Genomic DNA, 26,865 nt, shown 5'->3' with positions numbered 1-26,865 from the left:
TAAAAAATCTTCCACTGTTCCTGGTCAATAAGTATCTTCCTATATCTTATTCTTAAAAATTTCAAAGCTTTTGTCTTTCATGTGACAGTCAGGGATTTATTTTTTGTAGAAAAAATATTTTTCATTTTATATAAATACTAACCATCCCAGCACTATTTGCTGAAGAATTCATTCTTCTCTAGTGATCTACAGTCAAATTTCCATATATGTGGGGATTTATTTCTATTCTGTTTTCTGTTCCATTCTAACCAGTCTACCCCTGTACTAATACCACACAGTCTTAATTACTATAACTTTATAATAAGTCTTGATATCTTGTAGGGCAAGTTCCCCTTCACTTTATTCTTCTTCCTGAGGGATGTTTGCTTATTCTTTTTTTAAGTCACTAGTTTTTACTGAGGCATTTTTATTCAATACAGTACACAGATTTTATGTATACAGACTGATGAAATGTTATATATCTGTACACCCATCTAACCACTACCCAGATCACAGGTTAGCACATTTCCAGCACCCCAGAAGGCTCACTCATGCTCTTTTCCAGTTAATCTCCCGGTCAAGGATAACCCTTTCTGACTTCCATCAATGTAGATTTATTTTGGGTGTTTTAAAGTTTTATGTAAATAGAATTACATGGTATATAATGTACTTCTTGTGTGTCTGGATTCTTTCAGTGAAAATTATGTTTGTAAGATTCATCCCCGTTGATGCATATGGGCAGTAGTTTTGTTTTTGTCGCTGCATAGTATCACTTTGCACTAGAATTACAAATTCTAATGTTGGTGGTCTTTGGGGTTGTTTCCAGTTTGGGGCTACTACAAATTTAGCTAATATGAAAATTCTTGTATATGTTTTTTGACGGACATGGTACTCATTTCTACTAGGTACACGGCAAAGAATGGATTTGCTCAGTCACAGGATTCACCTGTGCTTGGCCTTAGTAGATACTTACAGATTTCCAAGATAGTTGCACCAGTTTCCACTCCCACCAGCAGTAACTGAGAGCTCCAGTTGCTTCACATACTTACCAGCGCAAGGTATTGTCAGTCCTTAGGAATGTAACCCTTTTTCTGGCTAGATAGTGGTAAATCATTATGGGTTTAGATTCATATACCCTTTTGTTGTTTAAATTTTAATAAATTTATTATTGGATATAACAGGAAGAGTGAAACTGACAGTCTAGGCAAAAAGTCAAGTGTGATTGTTAACTGGTTATATATATAACTGGATATATATATATATTTTTTATTTTTTATTGACATATAGTTGATTTATAATATTGTGTTAGTTCCTGGCTTATAGCAAAGTGATTCACTTATATACGTGTGTGTGTGTGTGTGTGTGTGTGTGTGTGTGTGTATCTATATTTATGTTATTTTTCAGATTCTTTTCCATTATAGGTTATTATAAGATGTTGAATATAGTTTCCTGTGCATATATCCTTGATGAATAATGATTTTGAGCACCTTTTTATATGCTTATTGGCCATTTGCATATCCTCTTTTTTTTTTTTTGCATATCCTCTTTTGTGACATGCCTGTTCAAAGCTTTTGCCCATTCTTTTAATTTTTTAAATTTTTATTTATTTATTTATTATACTGAAGTATGATTGACTTACAATATTATATTAGTTTCAGGTGTACAACATATTGATTCAATATTTTTACAAATTGCACTCCATATAAAGTAATTATAAAATATTAGCTATATTCCCTGTGCCATACAATACACCCTTGTAACTTGTTTATTTTATACCTAGTAGTTTGTACCTCTTAATCACCTTCACCTATTTTACCCCTCCCCCACTACTCTCCCACTGGTAACTACTAGTTTGTTCTCTGTATCTGTAAATCTGTTTCTCTTTTGTTATATTAGTTCATTTGTTTTATTTTTTAGATTCCACATATAAGTGAAAACATACAGTATTTGTCTTTCTCCATCTGACTTATTTCACTAAGAATAATACCCTCTAGGTCCATCCATATTGTTGCAAATGGCAGAATTTCATTCTTTTTTATGGCTGAGTAATATTCCATTGTGTGTGTGTGTGTGTGTGTGTGTGTGTGTGTGTGTGTGTGTATATATATATATATATATATATCACATCTTCTTTATCCATTCATCTGTTGATAGATAATTAGGTTGCTTCCATATTGTGGTTATTATAAATAATGCTACTAAGAACATTGGGGTGTATATATCCTTTCAAATTAGTGCTTTAATTTTCTTCAGCTATATACCCAGAAGTAGAATTGCTGGGTCATATGGTAGTTCTATTTTTAATTTTTTGAGGAAACTCTATACTGTTTTGCATAGTGGCTGTACCAATTTGCATTCCCACCAACAGCTTCTCTTTTCTCCATGTCATCGTCAACAATTACTTCTTGTCTTTTTGATGATAATCATTCTCATAGGTGTGAGATCATGTCTCGTTGTGGTTTTGATTTGCATTTCCCTAATGATTAATGATGTTGAGGATCTTTCATGTGCTTGTTGGCCATCTGTATGTCTTCTTTGGAAAAATGCCTATTCAGGTCCTCTGCCCATTTTTTAATTAGGATGCTTGTTTTTTTGATATTGGGTTGTATAAATTTTTTATAAATTTTGAATATTGACCCCTTATCAGACATATCATTTGCAAATATCTTCTCCCACTCAATAGGTTGCTTTTACATTTTGTTAATAGTTTCCTTCTCTGTGTAAAAGCTTTTAAGTTTGATTAGGTCCCATTTGTTTATTTTTGCTTTTGTTTCCCCTGCTTGAGGAGACAGATCCAAAAAGCATTGCTAAGCCTTATGTCAAAGAGCATACTGCATCCGAATTGGAAAGGAAGAAGTAAAATTGTCACTATTTGCAGATGACATGATACTATACATAGAAAACCCAAACACTCTACCAAAAACTATTAGAACTAATAAATGAATTCAGTAAAGTTGCAGGATACAAGATTAATATGCAGAAATTTGTTGCATTTCTGTGCACTATCAGAAAGAGAAATCAAGAAAACAATACCATTTACAATCTTAGCAAAAAAAATAAAATACCTAGGAATAAATTTAACCGAGGAAGTGAAAGACCTATACTCTGAAAACTTTAAGGCATTGATGAAAGAAATTAAGATGATATAAATAAATGGAAAGTTATCCTGTGCTCATGGACTGGAAGAATTAATATAGTTAAAATGTCATTACCCAAAGCAATCTACAGATTTAATGCAATCCCTATCAAAATACTCATGACATTTTTCACATGGCTAGAACAAATAATCCTAAAATTTGTCTAGAACCACAAGAGACCCCAAATAGCCAAAGCAATCTTGAGAAAAAAAGAACAAAACAGGAGTTACCATGCTCCCTGACTTCAGACTATACTACAAAGTTACAATAATCACAACATTATGATACTGGCAAAGAAAAACAGAAAGCCCAGAAATAAATTCACACACATATGGTCAATTAATCTATGACAAAAGAGGCAAGAATAGACAATGGGGAAAAGACAGTCTCTTCAATAATTGGTGCTGGGAAAACTAAACAGCTACATGTAAAAGATTGAAATTAGAATATTTTCTCACAACATACACAAAACTAAACTCAAAATTCATTAAAGACCTAAATGTAAGACCAGAAACCATAAAATTCCTAGAAGAAAACGTAAGCAGTATGCTTTTTGTCCATTCTTTTAGTTGGGTTGTCACGGTTTTTTCTTGTTTATGGGAATTCTTTAGTCTAGATTCAAGTCCTTTGTTATATATATTGCAGTGTGTGGTTTGCCTTTTCGTGTCTTAATGGTATATTTTGATGACTAAACGTTTTTAATTTTAATAATTTTAATTTCAATTTATAAGTATTTCATACAGTATTATTTGTGTCCAAGGTCATGAAGGTAACTGCTTATGTTTTCTTCTAGCTTTGTTTTTTCTCTCCTTTCCATATTGTATATATAATCCATCTCAAATTGACTTGGGGATATAATATGAGGTAGGGCTCAAGGCTCTTTTTTTTTTCTCCTTAAGAAAATACAATTGACACAGCACCATTTATTGTAAATACCAACCTTTCTTCACTGGTGCTTTGGTGGTAAATCAGGTTATCATATATATGCTGGATTGTTTCTTGACTCTGAATTCGGTACCATTTTGTATTCTTGCACCATTGTCACATTATCTTAATTATTATAACTTCACAAGTCTTGATATCTAGAAGTGGAAGGTATCTAGCTTACTCATCTTCTTCAATATTCTTTAGCTATTCTTGGCACTTTGTATTTCCACATACAATTTTAGAATCAGAGTATCAGTTTCCATATTTAATAAAACCTGCTGGGATTCCTATTGAGATTGCACTGATTCTATGCACAGTTTGGAGAGGAATGACATTTTAACGAAATCAAGTCTTCAGTTCTTGAGCACAAAGTTTTCTCTGTAGAGGTCATCCACATTTTTTCTTATATCTATTCCTAGATATTTGATGGGTTTGTTTGGTGCTATTACAAATGATTTTGTTTTCAATTTAATTTTCTACTTATTTGTTATTACTATATAGAATACAACTGCATTTTGTATAGTGATCTTATATTCAGCATTAGAGCTAAATGAACTCTGTGATTTTGAAAGTTTGTTTGTAGATTTTTTGGATTTTCTTCATGTACAATCATAATTCTGTGAATACTGACAGTTTTATTTCTTTCTTTTCCATCTTACATCTTTTATTTTCTTATTATACTGAGTAAGACTTCTGGCCTAGTGTTGGTTAGAAGTAATAAGAGTGGTCATTTTTATTTTCTTCCCAACTTCAGGGAAAATTGTTTAATATTATTTAATATAAACCAAAAATAATGATGCTCACTGTAGGCTTTTGGTAGATATATATACTTTATCAGATGGAAGGGGTTCCCTTTTTTTTTTTTTAACTTCTTTATTGGAGTATGACTGTTTTACAATGGTGTGTTAGTTTCTGCTGTATAACAAAGTGAATCAGCTATACATAAACATATATCCGCATATCCCCTCCCTCTTGCATCTCCCTCCTCCCTCCCTATCCCACCCCTCTAGGTGGACACAAAGCACTGAGCTGATCTCAGGGGTTCCCTTCTATTCCTAGTTAGCTAAGATTTTTTATTTTAGTGTCTTGGATTGAAATAAATGTTTATTCTGTATTTACTGAGATGATCATATAGATTTTCTTCCTTATTCTGTAATTGTGCTAAAGTACATTGATTTTCAAAAGTTCAAACCAACTTGAATTACTGGAATACACTTTGTGATGTCATATCCTTATTGTATTTGAGTGCTAATATTTTGTTGAGAATTTTTACATCAGTGTTCATGAGATAGCTTGACCTGTAATTTTTCTTGTATTAGCTTTGTCAGGTTTTGCTATAAAGGTTACACTGGTGTCATTAATGAATTCAGAAGTGTTTGTTCTTTTTCTATTTTCTGGAAAAGTTTGTGTGATATGGCATTATTTCTTCCATAAGTGTCTGGAAGAATTGAAGCCACTTGGAACTGTGATTTTCTGTGTGACGATATTCAGATTTTTCTCTTTCCTATTGTGTCAATTTTGGTAAATTGTGTTTTTTAGTATATTTGTCCATTTTATCTAAATTGAATAAGTTTCTCATAAGATGATTATTTTTTTAAATTTCTTTAGGATATCTGGTATATCTCTTTTTTCTCATTCTAATTTGCCAGGGCTTTTTGTCTTTATTGTACATTTGCTTAATATATCCTTGAATATTTTATCTTTATTATCTTCTTCCTTCTTTCTTCAGTTGAATTGGCTATGCTTGCTCTATTTTCTTGACGTAGGTTAGATTGTTGTTTTTCAACCATTCTTCTTGTTTTGCCTAACATATAAATTTAGAGCTATAAAATTTTCTCTAAATTTTGCTTTAGGAGCATCTCACAAGTTTTAGTATGTTGAATTTTCATTATCATCCACTTCAAAATATTTTCTAAGTTCTAGTGTGATTTTTTTTAAATTCATGAGTGATTCATATATGTGTTGTGTAATTTCCAAATACTTAGGAATTTTCTAGAAATGTTCTAATTATTATTTTCTAATTCAGTTCCACTGTGGTCAAAGATCATACACTGCATGATTTCAATTCTTATTTGAAATTTAGTGAGAATTGTTTTATGGCCCAAAATATTGTCTGTTTTGATCAAAGTTCCATGATCAAAAAAATGTGTATTCTGCTATGGCTGTGTACAGTATTCTTTAAGTCAATTAAGTCAAGTTCATTACTAGTGTGGTCTAAATCGTTTTTATACTTACTAACTTTTTTCCTCTGCTGTTCTATCAGTTACTAAGAGGGATGTATTGAAATCTGTAACTATCATTGCAAATTTGTTTACTTCTTCTTTTAGACTGTAAATTTTTGCCTTATGTATTTTGAAAATGTACATATTAGCTACATATGTATTTAGGATCTTATATCTCCCTGTTGAAGTGATCCTTTTGTCATTATGGAATATCCCTCACTATCGTTAGTATTAATACCTAACTTCTTAAAGTCCATTTTGCCTGTTAGTAGTATAGTTATATTTGCTTTTATTTTATTAATGTTTGTATTTTTATATTCTTTTCTATCCTTTTTGCATTCTTTTAATTTCAATTTTTTATGTCTTTTTATTTAGATCATTTCTCTTAAAAACAGCTATAGTTGATTGTTTAGTCTGTGTAGTCAAACAATGATAGAGAAGTATTTTAAAGTCTTCCAATATAATATTGAATTTCCTCCTATAAGTCTACAAATATTTTGCTTTAGCTGTTTTGAGATGTATACAACTTTATGATTGTTTAATCTTCCTGGTGAAGTTAATGTTTATCATTTGGTATTAACCACTTTTATTCCCAATACAGTATTGCTTTTTCCTTAAAGTCTGTATTTTTCTGCCATTAAAATAGCTACCTCAGTGTTCTTTTGGTTATTATTTTCTAGGAATATCTTTTTTCATTCTGTTATTTTCAGTATTTCATGTCTTTATGTTTTAGGCATTTCTCATAAACAATAAACTTTTTCTTTCTCTAATCTGACTTTTATGAGAGAGTTGAGTTCATTTCCAATTTGAGGGGATGAATAATATATTTAGACTTGTTACAATAATCTTACTTTGCAATTTCCATTCATTCTTCTTTTTCTCAGTTTTTTGTTCCTATACTGTCCTTTTGTCTCAACTGACTGTGATTGTTATTATTTGACTTTTCTTTTTCTATCAGTTTGGAAGTTATATATTCTTTCTGTTAATGGTCACTGTTGAAATTTTATCATATATATATATATGTATGTATATATATAAAACAACTTTAAAAATTCTATGATAAATCAATATCTGTAGATTTCCTCTCCTTGCCTGAATAATCAAGGAACTTAGAATTCTGATTCTCAATGATAAAATTCCTACATACAGTATATTTCCATCTGAACCATTTTCAATTCCACACATTAGAAGTTATTTTTTATTTTATATATAATATATACAGTTTAAATATATTAAAAATCTAAAAATACATACCTGCTTACATTTGTACATTTTACTTGTTTCTTTGCTCTACATTTCTTAATGCATATAAGAAATTTTCTATGGGTTTCTTTCTATTATTCTTTTCTTTTTTTGCGGTACACGGGTCTCTCACTGCTGTGGCCTCTCCTGTTGCGGAGCACAGGCTCCGGACTCACAGACTCAGCGGCCATGGCTCACGGGCCCAGCCACTCCACGGCATGTGGGATCCTCCTGGACCCGGACACGAACCCACGTCCCCTGCATTGGTAGGCGGACTCTCAACCACTGCGCCACCAGGGAAGCCCTATTCTTCTTCTTTTTTTAACGTTTATTTATTTATTTTAACATCTTTATTGGAGTATAATTGCTTTACATAGTTGTGTTAGTTTCTGCTGTACAACAAAGTGAAACAGCTATACATATACATATATCCCCATATCCCCACCCTCTTGTGTCTCCCTCCCACCCTACCTTTCCCACCCCTCTAGGCAGTCACAAAGCATGAAGCTGATCTCCCTGTGCTATGTGACTGCTTTCCACTAGCTATCTATTTTACATTTGGTAGTGTATATATGTCAATGCCACTCTATCACTGTCTCAGCTTACCCTTCCCCCTCCCCGTGTCCTCAAGTCTATTCTCCACATCTGCATCTTTATTCCTGTCCTGCCCCTAGGTTCTTCATAACCTTTTTTTTTTTTTAGATCCCATATATTTGTGATAGCATATGGTACTTGTTTTACTCTTTCTGACTTACTTCACTGTATGACAGACTCTAGATCCATCCACCTCACTAAAAATAACTCAATTCCATTTCTCTCTGTGGCTCAGTAAGATTCCATTGCATATATGTGCCACATCTTCTTTATCCATTCATCTGTCGATGGACACTTAGGTAGCTTCCATGTCCTGGCTATTCTAAATACTGCTGCAATGAACATTGTGGTACATGACACTTTTTAAATTATGGTTTTCTCTGGGGATATGCCCAGTAGTGGGAATGCTGGGTCATATGGTAGTTCTATTTTTAGTTTTTTAAGGAACCTCCATACTGTTCTCCACAGTGGCTGTATCAATTTACATTCCCACCAACAGTGCAAGAGGGTTCCCTCTTCTCCACACCCTCTCCAGCATTTACTGTTTGTAGATTTTTTGATGATGGCCATTCCGACTGGTGTGAGGTGATACCTCATTGTAGTTTTGATTTGCATTTCGCTAATGATTAGTGATGTTGAGCATGCTTTCATGTGTTTATTGGCAATCTGTATATCTTCTTTGGAGAAATGTCTATTTGGGTCTTCTGCACAATTTTGGATTGGGTTTTTTGTTTGTTTGTTTGTTTGATACTGAGCTGCATGGGCTGCTTATATATTTTGGAGATTAATCCTTTGCCAGTTGCTTCATTTGCAAATATTTCCTCCCATTCTGAGGGTTGTCTTTTGGTCTTGTTTATGGTTTCTTTGCTGTGCAAAAGCTTTTAAGTTTCATTAGGTCCCATTTGTTTATTTTTGTTTTTATGTCCCTTTCTCTAGGAGGTGGGTCAAAAAAGATCTTGCTGTGATGTATGTCATAGAGTGTTCTGCCTATGTTTTCCTCTAAGAGTTTGATAGTGTCTGGCCTTACATTTAGGTCTTTAATCCATTTTGAGTTTATTTTTGTATATGGTGTTAGGGAGTGTTCTAATTTCATTCTTTTACATGTAGCTGTCCCATTTTCCCAGCACCACTTATTGAAGAGGCTGTCTTTTCTCCATTGTATATTCTTGCCTCCTTTATCAAAGATAAAGTGACCATATCTGCATGGGTTTATCTCTGGGCTTTCTATCCTGTTCCACTGATCTATATTTCTGTTCTTTGTGCCAGTACCATACTGTCTTGATTACAGTAACTTTGTAGTATAGTCTGAAGCCTGGGAGCCTGATTCCTCCAGCTCTGTTTTTCTTTCTCAAGATTGCTGTCACTATTTGGGGTCTTTTGTGTTTCCATACAAATTGTGAAACTTCTTGTTCTAGTTCTGTGAGAAATTCCATTGGTAGTTTGATAGGGATTATACTGAATCTGTAGATTGCTTTGGGTAGTACAGTCATTTTCACAATGTTGATTTTTCCAATCCAAGAACATGGTATATCTCTGCATCTGTTTGTATCGTCTTTAATTTCTTTCATCAGTGTCATATGGTTTTCTGCATATGGGTCTTTTGTCTCCTTAAGTAGGTTTATTCCCAGGTATTTTATTCTTTTCATTGCAATGGTAAATGGGAGTGTTTCCTTAATTTCTCTTTCAGATTTTTCATCATTAGTGTATAGGAATGCAAGAGATTTCTGTGCATTAATTTTGTATCCTACTACTTTATCAAATTCATTGATTAGCTCTAGTAGTTTTCTGGTAGCATCTTTAGGATTCTCTATGTATAGTATCATGCCATCTGCAAACAGTGGCAGTGTTACTTCTTCTTTTCTGATTTGGATTCCTTTTATTTCTTTTTCTTCTCTGATTGCTGTGGCTAAAACTTCCGAAACTATGTTGAATAATGGTGGTGAGAGTGGGCAACATTGTCTTATTCCTGATATTAGAGAAAATGGTTTCAGTTTTTCACCATTGAGAAGGATGTTGGCTGTGGCTTTGTCATATATGGCCTTTATTATATGAAGGTAAGTTCCCTCTATGCCTACTTTCTAGAGAGTTTTTATCATAAATGGGTGTTGAATTTTGTCAAAAGCTTTTTCGGCATCTACTGAGATGATCATATGGTTTTTATCCTTCAATTTATTAATATGTTGTATCACATTGATTGATTTGTATATATCAAAGAATCCTTGCCTTCCTGGGATAAACCCAAGGTGATCATGGTGTATGATCCTTTTAATGTGCTGCTGGATTCTGTTTGCTAGTATTTTGTTGAGGATTTTTGCATCTATGTTCCTCAGTGATATGGGCCTTAGTTTTCTTTTTGTGTGACATTCTTGTCTGGTTTTTGTATCAGGGTGATGGTGGCCTCGTAGAATGAGTTTGGGAGTGTTCCTCCCTCTGCTATATTTTGGAAGAGATTGAGAAGGATAGGTGTTAGCTCTTCTCTAAATGTTTGATAGAATTCGCCTGTGAAGACTTCTGGTCCTGGGCTTTTGTTTGTTGGAAGATTTTTAATCACAGTCTCAATTTCAGTGCTTGTGATTGGTCTGTTTATATTTTCTAGTTCTTCCTGGTTAAGTCTCGGAAGTTTGTTCTTTTCTAAGAATTTGTCCATTTCTTCCAGGTTGTCCATTTTATTGGCATATAGTTGCTTGTAGTAATCTTTCATGATCCTTTGTATTTCTGCAGTGTCAGTTGTTACTTCTTTTTCATTTCTAATTCTATTGATTTGAGTCTTCTCCCTTTTTTTCTTGATGAGTCTGGCTAATGGTTTATCTATTTTGTTTATTTTCTCAAAGAACCAGCTTTTAGTTTTATTGATCTTTGTTATTGTTTTCTTCATTTATTTTTCATTTATTTCCAGTCTGATCTTTATGATTTCTTTCCTTCTGCTAACTTTGGGGGTTTTTTGTTCTTCTTTCTCTAATTGCTTTAGGTGTAACATTAGGTTGTTTATTTGAGATGTTTCTTGTTTCCTGAGGTAGGATTGTATTGCTATAAACTTCCCTCTTAGAACTGCTTTTGATGCATGCCATAGGTTTTGGGTCATCATGTTTTCATTGTCATTTGTTTCTAGGTATTGCTTTATTTCCTCTTTGATTTCTTCAGTGATCTCTTGGTTATTTAGTAGTGAATTTTTTAGCCTCCATGTGTTTTTATTTTTTATGGTTTTCTTCCTGTAACTGATATCTAGTCTCACAACATTGTGGTTGGAAAAGATGCTTGATACAATTTCAATTTTCTTAAATTTACCAAGGCTTGATTTGTGACCCAAGATATGATGTATCCTGGAAAATGTTCCATGAGCAATGGAGAAGAAAGTGTATTCTGTTGTTTTGGATGGAATGTCCTACAAATATCAATTAAGTCCATCTAGTTTAATGTGTCATTTCAAGTTTGTGTTTCCTTTATTATTTTCATTTTGGATGATCTGTCCATTGGTGAAAGTGGGGTGTTAAAGTCCCCAAATATTATTGTGTTACTGTCAATTGCCTCTTTTATAGCTATTAGCATTTGCCTTATGTATTGAGGTGTTCCTCTGTTGGGTGCATAAATATTTACAATTGTTATATCTTCTTCAATTGATCCCTTGATCATTATGTAGTGCCCTTCTTTGTCTCTTCTAATAGTCTTTATTAAAGTCTATTCTGTCTGATATGAGAAGTGGTACTCCAGCTTTCTTTTGATTTCCATTTGCATGGAATATCTTTTTCCATCCCCTCACTTTCAGTCTGTATGTTTCCCTAGGTCTGAAGTGGGTCTCCTGTAGATAGCATATATATGGGTCTTGTTTTTCTATTCACTCAACCAGTCTGTGTCTTTTGTTTGGAGCATTTAATCCATTTACACTTAAGGTAATTATCGATATGTATGTTCCTATTACCATTTTCTTAATTGTATTGGGTTTGTTATTGCAGGTCTTTTCCTTCTCTTGTGTTTCCTGCCTAGAGAAGTTCCCTTAGCATTTGTTGTAGAGCTGGTTTGGTGATGCTGAATTCTCTTAGCTTTTGCTTGTCTGTAAAGGTTTTAATATCTCCATCATATCTGAATGAGATACTTGTTGGGTAGAGTAATCTTGGTTGTAGGTTCTTCCCTTTCATCACTTTAAAAATGTCCTGCCACTCCCTTCTGGCTTACAGAGTTTCTGCTGAAAGATCAGCTCTTAACCTTATGGGGATTCACTTGTATGTTATTTGCTGTTTTTTCCCTTGCTGCTTTTAATATTTTTTCTTTGTATTTAATTTTTGGTAGTTTGATTAATATGTGTCTTGGTGTGTTTCTCCTTGGATTTATCCTGTATGAGACTCTCTGCGCTTCCTGGACTTGATTGACTATTTCCTTTCCCATATTAGGGAAGTTTTCAACTATAATCTCTTCATATATTTTCTCAGTCCCTTTCTTTATCTCTTCTTCTTCTGGGACCCCTATAATTCGAATATTGGTGTGTTTAATGTTGTGCCAAAGGTCTCTGAGACTGTCCTCAATTCTTTTCATTCTTTTTTCTTTATTCTGCTCTGCAGTAGTTATTTCCACTATTTTATCTTCCAGGTCACTTATCCGTTCTTCTGCCTCAGTTATTCTGCTATTGATTCCTTCTAGAGAATTTTTAAGTTAATTTATTGTGTTGTTCATTATTGTTTGTTTGCTCTTTAGTTCTTCTAGTTCCTTCTTAAATGTTTCTTGTATTTTCTCCATTCTATTTCCAAGATTTTGGATCATCTTTACTATCATTATTCTGAATTCTTTTTCAGGTAGACTGCCTATTTCCTCTTCATTTGTTTGGTCTGGTGGGTTTTCACCTTGTTCCTTCATCTGTTGCACATTTCTCTTTCTTCTTATTTTGCTTAACTTACTGTGTTTGGGGTCTCCTTTTCGCAGGCTGCAGGTTCATAGTTCCCGTTGTTTTTAGTGTCTGCCCCCAGTGGGTAAGGTTGGTTCAGTGGGTTGTGTAGGCTTCGTGGTAGATGGGACTGGTGCCTGTGTTCTAGTGGATGAGGCTGGATCTTGTCTTTCTGGTGGGCAGGACCACGTCCAGTGGTGTGTTTTGGGGTGTCTGTGACCTTATTATAATTTAGGCAGCCTCTCTGCTAATGGATGGGGTTGTGTTCCTGTCCTGTTAGTTGTTTGTCATGGTGTGTCCAGCACTGGAGCTTGCTGGTTGTTGAGTGGAGTCGGGTGTTAGCATTGAGATGGAGATCTCTGGGAGAGCTTTCACCAATTGATATTACTTGGGGCTGGGAGGTCTCTTGTGGTCCAATCTCCTGAACTCGGCTGTTCCACCTCAAAGGCTCAGGCCTGACACCTGGCCGGAGCACCAAGACCCTGTCAGCCACATGGCTCAGAAGAAAAGGGAGAAAAAAAAGAAAGAAAGAAAGAAGAGAAAATAAAGTTATCAAAATAAAATATTTTTTAAAATATTAAAATAAAAAAAAAGAGAGCAACCAAACCAATAAACAAGCCCACGAATGATAACGAGTGCTAAAAACTAAACTAAGATAAATATGTATATCAGAAACTAGTCAGTCGCATACAGCAAACCCCACGTCTACAGTTTCTCCCAAAGTCCACCGCTTCAATTTTGGGATGATTTGTTGTCTATTCAGGTATTCCGCAGATGAAGCGTACATCAAGCTGATTGTGTAGATTTAATCCGCTGCTCCTGAGGCTGCTGGGAGAAATTTCCCTTTCTCTTCTCTGTTCCCACAGCTCCCAGGGTTCAGCTTTGGATTTGGCCCCACCTCTGCATGTAGGTTTTCCTTTGGCATCTGTTCTTTGCCCAGACATGAGGGGGTTAAAGGAGCAGCTGATTAGGGGGGTCTGGCTCACTCAGGATGGGGGTGGGGTACGGAATGTGGGGTGAGACTGCAGTGGCAGAGGCCAGTGTGATGTTGCAACAGCCTGAGGCACGCCATATGTTCTTCCTGGGAAGTTTTCCCTGGATCACGGGACCCTGGCAGTGGTGGGCTGCACAGGTTTCCGGGAGGGGAGGTGTAGATAGTGACCTATGCTTGCATACAGGCTTCTTGGTGGCTGCAGCAGCAGCCTTAGCGTTTCATGCCCATCTATGGGGTCCTCACTGATAGCCATGGCTCACGCCCACCTCTGAAGCTCATTTAGGCGGTGCTCTGAATCCCCTCTCCTCGTGCACCCTGAAACAATGGTCTCTTGCCTCTTAGGCAGTTCCAGACTTTTCCTGGACTCCCTCCCGGCTAGCTGTGGCACACTAGCCCCTTCAGGCTGTGTTCATGCAGCCAACCCCAGTCCTCCCCCTGGGATCCAACCTCCGAAGCCCGAGCCCCAGCTCCCAGCCCCAACCCGCCCTGGCGGTTGAGCAGACAAGCCTCTCGGGCTGGTGAGTGCTTTTCGGCACTGATCCTCTGTGCAGGAATCTCTCCACTTTGCCCTCCGCACCCCTGTTGCTGTGCTCTCCTCCATGGCTCCAAAGCTTCCCCCCGCCCACCCCCTGTCTCCACCAGTAAAGGGGCTTCCTAGTGTGTGGAAACTTTTCCTCCTTCACAGCTCCCTCCCAGAGGTGCAGGTCCTATCTCTATTCTTTTGTCTCTGTTTTTTCTTTTGCCCTACCCAGGTACGTGGGGAGTTTCTTGCCTTTTGGGAAGTCTGAGGTCTTCTGCCAGTGTTCAGTAGGTGTTCTGTAGGAGCTATTCCACATGTAGATGTATTTTTGATGTATTTGTGGGGAAGAAGGTGATCTCCACGTCTTACTCTTCTGCCATCTTGAAGGTCCGATCTCTATTACGCTTAAATGACATACTTTAGAAGTTCCATTGGTGAAGATTTATTTGTAAGGAAATAATATCAGATTAACATGCTTGAAAATGTCTTTATCTCATCCTTGCTTTTCTGGATACACAATTCTAAGTTAAAAGTGATTTTCTCTCACTTCTTTGAAGATACTGTTCAATTGTCTCCTGATTTATATTGCCGTTGAAAAGTCTTCTGTTTTTCACTTTATTCTGTTGTATGGTCTCTGGCTGCTTATTCAGTCTTGTTTATGTTTTTGTGGTTGTGAAGTTTTATTATAATATGTCTAGATACAGATTTTCTTTATTTTGCTAGATATACAAGTTCCTTCCTACATATATAGATTGACATCTTTTATCAATTCTGGAAAATGATTAGTCATTTTCTCTTCACCTATTGCCTCTCCTGCATTCCCTCTAGTCTCCTTTTTTGGACTTGGGTTAGGTACATAACAGATCATATATTTTATTCTCTGTGCTCTTAATCATTCTTTCACATTTTTCATCTCCTTGTCTTTATATGCCACATTCTAATTAAGTTCTTCATTTCCAGTGTCCGATTTGTTAATATTCTCTTATCTTATCTAATCTGTTATTTAATCCAGACCATCTGACCAATTCAGAGCAAATACTTGGGCCCAAACCCATATTTATGTTCATATACTTTTGGGGGAACATTCCTATGTAGACTCCTTATCAAGCATGTATCTGTATAATCTATACAAAATCCCAAAATACCCAAGGAAATATGCCAGCATTAGGGAGATTCAACAGAAATAACAAACAAGACCTTGAATATTTGAATTATCAGAATCAAAATATAAAATAATTATATATGGAATTTTTTTAAATTGTAATGGATTTTAAAATGGGCAAGTTGTCATAGGACAAACTACAATAGCATCTTCCTATAATCCTGTATGCCAAACCATTTCAACCTCAGGGGAAGAAACAATTAACCTAAATAAAGAACTTAACATTTATCTATGTTAAATTTAATCTTACTGGTGTCAGCCTGTCAAGACCATTTTAATTTTGTCATCTTGTACACATTTAATCTCTTATTGCCTGTGCTAAGTGTAAAATTGATAAGCATATTAGTCAGGAGATGATTTTCCGGCAAGGCTTCCCTGTAGGATAGATAAGAGAAAGCTGCTAATATGGATAGAACTGACCTGCCTGGTGTTTGTAACTTCAATCCAGCACATATTTCACCACTGTTTTACAAGTGGAAGGCTTTAACAAACATGTTGCTAAAATAGAAACAGTGCCTGTATCATCCCCCCTGGCTAAACCAAAAAACAAATCAAGTTGGCACCTGGTGACCCCTGTATTCCCTCTCTTAAGTTCTTGCTTCAAAGAATTTTCAAAGTTCTTTTCTGTGACTCTTGGCTGATTTACAGCGTAACCCTTCCCTGCAGTGTTCTGCTCTGGTTTTCAGCTTCCTTTTTTCCTTGTGTCACAAACACATCCTTCCACCTCTTGGACCCACATGTCTGCTTCCTTCCTTCCCTGGATTTCAAGAGAGATATGAGGATCTGGCTTGGCGTCTTTAATAAGGGATCGAATGAAACAAGATGTTGGGAAGGGTTACCTTGATTTTCTTTATGCCTTACCTTTTCACTATCACTTCTTACCCTTCTTTGAGGTAGTAACATGGTGTGCTTTTGACAGATGCCAAATTGTCTATCCAGCTAAGCCCTCCATGAGACTAGAGCTTTCTGTTCTGCATCAAATAAGAGGTCTACAAGGGGAAGCAACTCCAGCCGGGCTCACCCACAGGGTGAGAGAAGTTCGTAGACAGTTCACTGTCTACAACAAGGGATATACTCCCACAATGTGCCAGATTGGGACCTCAGTCCTCAGAAGTCTTCAGATTCCTATGGAGTATTTTCAGCACAGACAGCACTGTCAATAGCAACAGGTAGCACTGAGGAGGCAGGACTAAAGGTAAAATCTAAAGGTAAGTAGACAGAAGTGAGCATGGACAAAAAGGAAGAACTCTACAAGAAGTCTGGAAATAAAACTAGAAACATAGATTTCAGTGAAATTACTGCCAGCCTTGAGTTCCAAGCTGGAAGTGTGACTTGGTGATGTTAGCAGTGTATCACTGAAGTTTAAGCATGGAAGTTATGTGAGTAAAGCAATGCTTTATGGGGTTCAAGGAATGCTAAAAATGTTTTCTTCTGCTGAGAATTATTTTTTAAAGAAAAACATCAAAATAACTTTAAGTATCAGTGTTTCAATTTCTACAAGATTACTCCTTGTTTTCAAAATAATTGTAAGTGGCTATAATGTAAAGAGAAATGAATCTTGTTTGCCTTATTTTAGTAAAAATAAACCTGTACTCTTAACACCAGATAGTCTTTCATTTTAGATTAACCATCACCATGTTATGCCAAATGTGTGTGTTGGTGTGTGTGTGTGCAGATTATTCTGTCTGTCTATCTATAACTGGCTTCTTCTTCAAGCAAGTGTCAAAACTGTTGGGCTGACATAAAAATGAGTGAAATAATGCCATTTTCAGCAACATAGATGGATCTAGAGATTATCATACTAAGTAAGAGAGAGAAAGACAAATATCATATGATATCACTTATATGTGGAACCAAAAAGAAAGATACAAATGAACTTACTGACAAAACAGAAATAGACCCACGGACATAGAAAACAAACTTATGGGTACCAAAGGAGAAAGGATGGGGGTGGGATAAATTAGAAGTTTGGGATTAACATATACACACTGCTATATATAAAATAGATAAGGAACAAGGACCTACTGTATAGCACAGGGAACTATACTCAAAATCTTGTAATATCCTATAATGGAAAAGAATCTGAAAAAGAATAGAATCACTTTTCTGTACACATGAAATTAATAAAACATTGTAAATCAACTATACTTCAATTAAAAAAAACAACAACACTGTTGGACTGATTCTGGCAAGTGAAATAAAGAAGTGACTTAGCTGAGGGCAGAAAGGGGAGCTCCAGTTCTCCAACCTGATTCAACTCCAAAAGGACAGTCATTGCAAGCAGACAGCGGGCAGTGGCTGTATGCCCTCGTGGCGCAAAAGGCCTGCAAGCCAGGACTGTTCGAAAGCCCATCCTCTACTCCCTTCCCAGCTGTGTGCCTCTCTACCACTTTGTTAAAACCTCCATTTTCTGTAAAACTGGGGCTCCTCTTATTGTATCTATTATACAGTGTTGTAGTAAGAAATAAATAAGAATATATGAAAGGCTCCTGTCCATGATAACTCAGTCCCAGCATGGCAGGGAGGTGCTCTGAAAGTGCTCTAAGAGAAATGGGTACATATTTCTGTAGACACCCATGAGGTCAAAGTTGTTATGGCCTCCTCCACATTAGAACACCTCCCTGCCCGAATGAGTGCTTACCACTCAGTGCTTTTCCTCTCCTGCCCATCTTCTCCTGCTGCTAGTCTTTTAAGACTCATCACATGTTGCCTCTGATGGAGCATTTCTTGATCTCACCATGTGGAGCTGACCTCTTCTCCCACTGTATTCTGCATAGATGTGTCTCCCAGTATTGGTTAAATATCTCACTTCTCACACTAGACTGGAGCCTCCTCAGGTTCAGGACTAGCTGGAACTCATCTGCGTATCTCCAGCATCTATCACAATGCTTGGGTCCAAGCAGAGGTGCTTGGGAAAGGAATGGAGAGAGGGTAAGAGAAATGATTTCAGTCAACATGAAGAGGCTGCTGTCTTGCTCATAATCCATGGGTGGTAAAACACGCACATATGTGATGCAGATACAAGACAGCTGGACCCAAGGTTCTATGGGATAGGGAGGAGAGGAACTCTGTTCGGAAGGTCCCAGGGAGGTCTCTAGAGCCTGTCTGGTGAGTTAGAAATATCTTTGTTCTGTCTTGTTTATTGCAAAGTAGTTTAACCATTTGATGGGATAGACATGTGTATTGAGTTATATAAGCACTGGCTTATTTTTTCCACCGAAGGGTAGTTTCTTCCCTTTTGAAAAGTAAAGTTTTCAGGAATTATTTGATCTTTATTTGAAGCCAATTAAATATTAAAGGATGTCTCCCTCCTTTGCATAAGTCAACAGAACTGAAAGTTCATTTCAAGTTAGGAGATAAAGGAGCACAGAGCTTTTGCATCAGTTCCTCTGTCTCCACGCTCACTGCTCTGTGTTCACGTTCATTTAGCTCTTGCCTGGACCGCCCTGGCCTTCCAGGGTTGCCTTTCTCCCATTCATTCTGCCAGTGCAAGATAAGTCTCATAAAGTACTCATCTCACTCAGAACCTTCTTCTGAATTCTGACTAGCTTGCCAAATTTAATCCTCATTCCGTAGCCTGGATTCAGAACCCACTGTCTGCCTTTTGAGCTCTAGTCTCCTCCCTCACAGCTCCTCCATGTGTGTCCTGAAGCTCCAGCTACCTCAGGTGACTTAGGGTGTCTCCAGGCTTCGCCCAGGCTGCTCCTTGCACCTCGAGTGCTGACCCTTCCCCTGTGCCCCAATCTGTGGACAAGCCTTCCTCACCACAACTCTTTTCCCTGTTTCCACACTGCCTTCAAAGGCTCAATGGAGTAAGCACCTGCCATGGGCAGCCCAGCTTCCATTTCCCTACCTTTCAGGCGAAGGTTCCCTGTATTTTCTTTGGAAAGCCAATCTCTCCACCATTAATCATCTGGTTAGCTCTATACACAGCTCCAGGGGTAGGCCCTGACTGGCTTAAACCTACTGGCGTATCTTGTCCCTCAGACACAAGAATTGGTTCAGGGATGGGAACATGACCCTATGCAGGGATACAACTCTTCCCCCCAGCTCATAATGCTTTAGAGTCTGAGACTGATAAGGCCATGTTTGCTACCACAAGAAGAATCACCTTGGGAGTGAAGCCATCACAGGGGAAACAGATACGAGTGATAGATCTTAGAATGTCGTTGAGTGCGGGATCAAGCTGCGCCTGAAGACAAATCTCTCCTGGACATTGTTATGTAAATATCGATAAATTCTATTTTCTATTTTAGCATATTTGTGTTGGATTTTTTGTCCTTTTCAAAAAATTTGTATTCGACCTATGCTCTCAATTCATGATACCTTCTAGAAGCTCTCCTGGAGCTCTCTTCACCTGGCTCCCCATCCCCAATTGTAAATAAATGAGACAGAATAAAGACGTTTCTAACTTACCAGACAGGCTTCAAGACTGAGGCTATGTCATCCACACAATGTAAAGATTAGATTGGCACCAGGGAGCAGTAAAGTGCATCGTCAGTGCAAGGATGTTTGTAATAATTCTACCACCTGTGAGGCATTTTCCTTGGCTGGGATTCTCCACACTCTCATTGAGTCCGCTTGGCAGGAAGCTTGGAGATGCAAATATAGCCATATATGGCTCATAAGCCATCAATAGAATAGGAAATTAATAGGTGATTTATATGAAGAAAGAGTCAGTATCATTTTGTAAAACTTTTCTTTCAGTTATATAGATGCACACACATGTATGTGCATCAGATCACAGTGTGAAATCTCTTTCTTAGTGCAGATAGAAGCAAAATATTTTTGAAAACCATTGATTTGGCTCCCAGCTGAGACAATTCTATAATACAGAATACAAAAAAATAAAGATAATAGTGTATGACATTAGAGAGGGTACATATTCTGTAAAACTTTTTAGTCATATAGATATAAACACATATATGCGTAGTCACGATATGACATGTATTCTTACTGTGGGTGGTAGCCCAAAAGTTTGAAATCCACTGGTTTGCTTTCTAACTGAGGCCAGAAATACTACAAAACAGTACAATTGTCTGACCTGCAGCCAGCAATGTGAAGGGAAGAAAGGAGGGTCCATGATTACCTCAGCACTGAGAGCTATGTAGGTGGGAAATATATTTGTTGAATGATTGCTTGGCTTCGAGGCAACAGATCAGAGAGCCAAACCGACAACAGGGCTGGCCAAGCCAGGGGTGTGTATCTTTCTAACCTGTTTCCATGCCCAGCTCTTCAAGGGACTCAATTAAAAGCCATGAAGACACAGGAGCCAGGAGGAGCCTTGGAGAAAGGCTCAACCTTCTGAACTGCTTGCTACCTTTAGCTTTCAGTCTAAAGGAACCCCAAGGGATGATCTACAAAGAAACTGACCTTGGGAATCAAAGTTACAGACACAATCTACTGGATTTTGTGGCTGCTTGAGTATCTGCAAAATAACGATAACAAAAGCCAGGTGTCTCTTAAAAGCAGGTAATTTGCTTTAAAAAAAAAAGTTTGCTCTTCTCATGTTCTAAATTGTTCATCTCTTGTCTTCTATATTTATTTTCAGTTGGTTTTGTTCTCTAAATACTTAGCACTTAGAGAATGTTATATTCCTTTGACTAGTTTTAGCTTTATTTTAAACTTTTAAAATAAACTGTTTCAGCTACCTGGCTTACTCTTTATATTCCATTTAATTCTCCCCTCCATTGTTTTCACTTTAAAACACGTTTCCTTTTTCTACTTTAACTTTATTCACAACTATATCCTTGAAATTCTAAGGTTCTGATTTTAACATCTAAAATTTTAATTCTTTGATTTCATTTTCCCTAGTTAGACTTTGTAATTTCTGAGCTTCTGGTTTTGTGTTTTAACCTGTTTAATGTATAATGTATATTCCTTTTATTTGGTTTCTCATATTTCAGCCTCAATTTTTCACCTTTGGTTTTATTGATTTATAAGTGTATTTCCTTATTTGTAATTTTAATTATTCTGTTCCTTGTATAATGTGCATTTATCAGGCTGACAAGTGACAGAAATGCAAAGCTGACTCTTAACCACTGTGCTATTCAGCCTTATTAATCTGTGAGCACTTTAATAACCAAACAAGAATATTTCCTGCAGCAGTCTGCCTCTAACATGCTTTATTCTCTTCTGATCCATCTCCTTTCCTGGCAGGGTTACAAGAAATCCTGTTGCCTGAATCTTTTCATTTCCTGTACTCATTACAAGGGGCAAGGAGAAGCTGCCTAGAGCCGGAAGAATCCAGCGTTTTTAAAACAAAGTCAACGAGACCCTCGCTGAATGGCTTCCGCGTGTCTGATAGGTCTGTACATCTTCTGGGCCAGATCTGGCTGCGAGACTGTCAGAAGGAGTTATTCCTTCCATCTGTTAACCCTCAGTGGAAGTTCAGATTTAGGGGGAGGTGTAAGAAGGGGCTCCAACCCTTTGTCCATCTCTCTGGGAGGGAGGAGGACTTTCCCTTGAACGCAGAGGCATAATCTGAACAATTTGAATGACTGTGGCCAAGAATTTCACCACTTAGTGCCATCTGCTTTCTGTGAGGAGGTATATCAGTCAAAGTGCAATCAGAAGACAGGAATCACATAGTAATTTGATCAAGGCATTTGAGCAACGGGGAATTTGCTAGTGAGAGAGAAAGAGAACGCTAAAGAATAGAGGAATGGCTGGTATCAGGAGCGGCCTCCACACCTCAGGTTGAGGCAGAGGACCCAAGGGAGAAGCCACCCCTCCCAGGACTGAGATCCAGACATTGTTGGAGAGGGTGCAGCAGGGCTCATTGGATGGTGGAGACGTTCACTGAGTTGTTGTCTCAGTGGAACTTGCTGGAAAGCTGCTCTCTGGACTGCTAGGGAAAGTTATCCTCACAGAGGAGCCTCACCTTCGAATTTACTGAAAACTCCCCTCAAAGGGTGTGGGGAAAGTTGTCCAGAGGAGGTGCCCTTGCCAGCAGCACCCATGATGGAGATGCCCAAGGAGGTACACTATGGAAAGGTGCCCTCCATAGGTGCCCCACTGCAAAGCAGCCAGAGGCAGCTTGCCTGGGGCAGCAACTCATGCGGAGGTGCTTTGCTGGCTACCCTCTGCTATGAAGCTGCCCACAGGAAGGTGCTCTGTGCTGCCAACCACTGGGCACTGCAGGAAACACACGTGTGCTGGTGAATGCGCATGCACGCGTGCGCGCGCACACACACACACACACACACACACACACACACACTGCAGGAGACCTATGGGAGGATTACACCAGGAACAGGAAGAGAAGCTCCTTCTTCTTGCCATACCTCCCCAGCACCCTCTACTGACAAAACTTAGCATCGTGTTCACTATAATGGGGAAATTAGTCTTAAAGGGTTCAGCTGAGACAACGAATTGGTAATTGGAACAGTACAGTCCTTTGCCTGGTCAGCTCCTGCATTCACTCTTCCACACATGTGAGCTCTGTACAACGACACAACTCTATATTTCCATCTAACAGGATGTTGTTATTCTTCTTACAAGTGAAGAAATTCTCACTCTTCACCAAAATAAGGAGATACACAGCCCCAGCTGTTGCTGTGTGCACTGCTGGCTACATTAATTACTCCTCAAATTTCATCACAGTCCCATTGAATATTTTCTTACCTAAAGATTATATTGTAAGGTTAAGCCCCTCCAACGTGCATAAAAGTGGGGGAAAAGAGAGAGAAGAGAGAGAAATAGCATACACACACAAACATGTAACAGGCAGAGAAAATACACAAAACTACTACATTTCAGCAGTTGGCCATGGGCCATAGTTGATACCTATGGCTTCCTACCTTCCCCTACCTATTGCATACTTCCCTTGCTCTCGGCCAGAAGCTGAGATGGTCAGTTCATTATCTGGTGGAGTGACCCAAACTTTCATTCAGAAGAGTGAGTCCTCAATCATCCTGCCTTTTTATGATTGTTTTGGGTTTCCATTAACCTTTGCTATTGGTCATGGAACTAGTAAGAGGCACCCTAGAAAATCCTCTTGCCACATAGTTGTTCTTGCCTTCAGTGTAGCAGCTACTCAACTTCCCTTTGGTAACTGGGATCAATCACTCCAGCCAGTAGAGTAACTCCTTATTTTTGGCATGTTGGTTCAGTGATATAAAGAGCCCCAAATGGCCAGGTGGCAATCCTCTCTTCAAATTCAATAGAACCACTGTTATATCCCTTGAGGAAAGTATTCTTCTCTTTGCACCTAAGACCACCATACTAGCAAAGCTCAAAGTTGCCAGGACAGGAAGCAAAGGTTCTGGAAATGTGCTGTTAGGTGTAATCGTGAGAGGAGTTGCTCACATTTCCACTCTTGTTCCCAGTTTTATGCATTCTGGCTATGGGGGAAATAATGCCATGCAATGGTCTCTGATTTAAAGTCTATAGATAGAGCTCCCTCTTTTCAGAGTGTTGTGTCCTATGGGGTATGTGGTAAGTTTGATTAATTTCATGGGCATAAGCTCGCTGCCACACTTAGCTGCTGTGAAATGAGTTCCTTGATCTGACTCAATACTGTGCAGAATGCCATGAGGGTGGATAAAGATTTCTGTGAGTTCATAGATGGTTGATGCTGGTGAAAGCTTTAAGAGCAGGAAATGCAAATCCATACTCAGAAGATGCATCTATTGCAGTGCAAATGAATTTCTGCCCACTTTATGATGGTCAATATAATCAACCTACTACCAGTCAGCCGACTGGCCCCCTCCTGGGGAATGGAGGCATCAACCTGGTTACTGGCTGAGTTTTAATGAAGGTTTCTGCTACTGGTAGATTAGGCTGTCAGCTGAGGCATTAGCCAGATCAGCCTTGGTAAGGAGAAATCCAGCCTGCTGAGCCCCTGCATGGTCTCCATCCCACACACCGACTTTTCTTCATGGGCCCACTGGCAAGCACTGGAATGTCTGGCAAAAGAGGCTAACTGACACCCACAGAGCATGTCATTTCACCCACCTGATTATTAGGAGCCTCGTGTGTAGTAAATGCTGTGGTCAATATTTACATGGGCCACAGATGTCTTCACTATCTGTGCCCATCTAGAGAAGATTCAGAATATAAAATAAGAAATAGAAAAGGAAGAGCCGAGCAATGAGGTGTGATGAAATATGGTAAGTTCAGTTTGGGGTACACTAAGTTTGAGATTCCTGTGTTTTCAGGTAGAAGGGGGTGCTTCTGGAACTCAAGAGAGATCCTGGGATATACAAATTTGGCTGCCCAGTGCTGTAGAGGTAATAGCGGAAACCACAGGTGGGGATGAAAAGATTCAGGGACAGTGTTAAATTTGAAGAGTGCGAGGACAGAACTCTGCAGAACATCCGGGGTGCGCTGTCAAAGAGAAGCACTTGTTGGAGACTGAAAACGAGAGACCAAGTGAAGAAAACCTGGGGAGACAACAGTACCACAAGGCAGAGGAGAAAATGTTTCTAAAACTGGGAGTAATCAACAATTATTACATATTAAGGAGAGATTAAAAAAAAAGATACAGGCAGTAAAATTCCATCTGATTTTGCAAATAGATCATTGATATCAGTAAGAAAATAATTTCAGGCGAGTGGTGGGAGCAGAAGATAGATTCACAGAAAGGTTCACAAATGAATACAAGGCAAGGAAGCCAAGTTAGAGAATGTCGCTCATTCATTCAAAATAATAAGCTACAGAATGAAGCAGAAAAGAGCTCTATATAGCATTTCTATATTAGCATTTAAAGGGGGACATAGAATTTTGAGGAGTCTTTCAGATGAGAATGCTTGAACATTGTACAAAATGTAAGGGAAAGCACTTCTATGCAAAGGGAGGTTGCAGGGCAAGAAGAAAGGTGAGTTTATGAGTAAGCAATATCCCAGAAGAAGGATGGGGTCAATAACTCAATCTCTAAGACCAAAGGGGTTGGGGTAGGAATGGAGGTGGGGGGGGAAGAGAGGCGAATTTGTAGAGGTAGAGAAGGAAGTTGAGCTAGTTCACTTCCCCCATTTTAATTTTCAGATTACAAAGCAAAATCTTCTGACGATAGGAAAGTCTGAGTTGGTGGAACAGGACTGAAGAAAAATTACAATTCCGAAAGAGCAATAATGGGAAAAGGAGGGGAAACAAGAGAAATCTAATCTGATTGCTCAAATTTCATTTCCTTCTTGAAGTCTTCTCTGTTCCCCTGAGAATAAATACAATATGAACAATGCATCTCTTTAGCAATTAAAGTTAGAAGTTTCTTTTTAAACCCCCTATTCTATAGCTCTTACATGGCACTTGTCATTTTCTGCTCTACAGTTATTTCATCCTTTCACATGTGTATCAAGAATTGATTTGTAATTCTTGAAAAAAAGAATTCTGTTTCTTTGTAATCTCTCCTAGCATCTATTAAGTGGGTAGGTATTAACACAGTGTTTCAGTAACTATCCCTGTACAACAAACCATCCTGAACATACTGAGGTAAAAATAACAATTTTTTTCACATTATTCTCTCTCACGGTTCTGGGAGTCAACCAGAACTGGGTGGCTCTCACTTGCGGGTCTCTCCCGCGGTTGCCATCAGGAAACATCTGGAGGCCCTCTCCCCCATGTGTCTGGAAGTTGATGTTGGCTATTGGCTGGGACCTTGCCAGGGTAATAGCCAAAATAAACATGCCTGGCTTCTCCAAGTGGCTTGGGTTTCCTCAGGGCACGGTGGCTGGGTTCCAAGAGAAGTATCCTGAGAAAGAGAGCCAGGCAGATGCTGTATCACCTTTTATGGCCTAGCCTTGAAGTCACGCAGTATTATTCCGCCACATTCTATTTATTAGAATTAAGTCACTAAGGCCAGCCTATATTCAGGGAAGGGGAATTTAGACTCACACTCCTGATGACAGTCGTGTCAAAGAAACTGCAGACACTACATACAGTAAGTGCTAATTAGATGCCCATTTAAGCATTCAACATTTTTTTTTTTTTTTTAGCATTCAACATTTTGAAAAAGTCTCAGAAGGAAAAAAAAAATGAGAACGAGAGTGGTCTACAGCCTTAAAAGGTCTAATAGAGTCAAAAATAATGCTAAAGAGTGGATAACCAACAAGGACCTACTGTATAGCACAGGGAAATCTGCTCAATATTATGTAACAACCTAAATGGGAGAAGAATTTGAAAAAGAATAGATACGTGTATATGTATAACTGAATCACTTTGCTGTACACCTGAAACTAACAGAACATTGTTAATCAACTATACTCCAATATAAAAT

The sequence above is a fragment of the Orcinus orca genome, chromosome 1, assembly GCF_937001465.1.
Source record: "Orcinus orca chromosome 1, mOrcOrc1.1, whole genome shotgun sequence".
Taxonomy (NCBI): domain Eukaryota; kingdom Metazoa; phylum Chordata; class Mammalia; order Artiodactyla; family Delphinidae; genus Orcinus; species Orcinus orca.
This window is presented reverse-complemented; position numbering follows the sequence as displayed.